Genomic DNA, 2,350 nt, shown 5'->3' on the forward strand with positions numbered 1-2,350 from the left:
TAATGTATATTTATTATATTATACATTATTATGCCTTATAGGTATTATACCTATAAGCCATATCCATACGATTCATTTACTAGTGCCGCCCCTCACTAGGTTTATATATCTTATTGCATTGATATACAATTTATTCTTATTTATATGGCATTTATATGGCATATCTATACAATTCCTTCATATTTCGATGTATACTTGCTAGATTATACATTGTTATGCCTTATAGGTATTATACCTATAAGCCATATCCATACGATTCACTTATATAAATATATGTATATTTTTCAATACATTATTTTTTTTCACTTTTGTATGGATTTTTATGCATATCCATACATTTATATGGATATGCTTGGCGGTCTTAATAGTATTGACAAACTTATATGCATAACATAGGTTTTGACCAATACGAGGAGGGGCCCGCCAACGACCACCTCCCTATAGTAGTTTTTGGACCCATGATCTTCTAAAAGCATGTTTACAGTACTAGTGTCACCCTCACTAGGTTTATATATCGTGTTTCAGTGATATACGGGTAAATTTTACCATTTATTCTTAAGTATATGGCATTTATATGCCATATCTATATAATTCAATCATGTTTTAATGTATATTTATTATATTATACATTATTATGCCTTATAGGTATTATACCTATAAGCCATATCCATACGATTCATTTACTAGTGCCGCCCCTCACTAGGTTTATATATCTTATTGCATTGATATACAATTTATTCTTATGTATATGGCATTTATATGCCATATCTATACAATTCCTTCATATTTCGATGTATACTTGCTAGATTATACATTGTTATGCCTTATAGGTATTATACCTATAAGCCATATCCATACGATTCACTTATATAAATATATGTATATTTTTCAATACATTATTTTTTTTCACTTTTGTATGGATTTTTATGCATATCCATACATTTATATGGATATGCTTGGCGGTCTTAATAGTATTGACAAACTTATATGCATAACATAGGTTTTGACCAATACGAGGAGGGGCCCGCCAACGACCACCTCCCTATAGTAGATTTTGGACCCATTATCTACCAAAAGCATGTTTACAGTACTAGCGTCACCCTCACTAGGTTTATATATCGTGTTTAAGTGATATACGGGTAAATTTTACCATTTATTCTTAAGTATATGGCATTTATATGCCATATCTATATAATTCAATCATGTTTTAATGTATATTTATTATATTATACATTATTATGCCTTATAGGTATTATACCTATAAGCCATATCCATACGATTCATTTACTAGTGCCGCCCCTCACTAGGTTTATATATCTTATTGCATTGATATACAATTTATTCTTATGTATATGGCATTTATATGCCATATCTATACAATTCCTGCATATTTCGATGTATATTTGCTAGATTATACATTGTTATGCCTTATAGGTATTATACCTATAAGACATATCCATACGATTCACTTATATAAATATATGTATATTTTTCAATACATTATTTTTTTTTCACTTTTGTATGGATTTGTATGCATATCCATACATTTATATGGATATGCTTGGCGTTCTTTATAGTATTGACAACCTCATATGTATAACATAGGTTTTGACCAATACGAGGAGGGGCCCGCCAACGACCACCTCCCTATAGTAGTTTTTTACCCCGAGCTCTGCCAAAATCATGTTTACAGTACTAGTGCCACCCTTCACTAGGTTTTTATATCTTATTTCAGTGATATAAGTGTTAATCATTCTATTTATTCTTATGCATATGGCATTTAAAAGCCATATCTATACAATTCATTCATATTTCAATGTATATTTATAATATTAAACCATATTATGACATATAGGTATTATACCTGTAAGCCATATCTATACGATTCATTCACTAGTGCCGCCCCTCACTAGGTTTATATATCTCATTTCAGTGATATATGGGTAAACTCTATTATTTTTCATATGACACTTATATGCTGCCATATATATAAAAATGCATTTATATTTCAACGTATATATATTTACTATATTATACATTAATATGCCTTAAAGGTATTATATCTACTATAAGCCATATCCATACGATTCATTTATATAAATACATATATGTATAATTTTCTATACATAAATTTTTTTTTATTAATATATGGGTTTCCTAAGCATATCCATATAATCCATTTAGTCTTATATGGATTAGATTGGTCTTCTTTATTGTATTGCCAAACTCATATTGATAACATAAGTTTTGAACAATAAGAGCAGCCGCCAACCAACCAACCGCCGCTACCATTACTTACTTTTATATATGTCCTCTTTATTTTAATGGTCTCTTTATTTGAATTTCAATA

The sequence above is a fragment of the Drosophila suzukii genome, unplaced genomic scaffold (genome assembly GCF_043229965.1).
Source record: "Drosophila suzukii unplaced genomic scaffold, CBGP_Dsuzu_IsoJpt1.0 scf_32, whole genome shotgun sequence".
Classification (NCBI taxonomy): domain Eukaryota; kingdom Metazoa; phylum Arthropoda; class Insecta; order Diptera; family Drosophilidae; genus Drosophila; species Drosophila suzukii.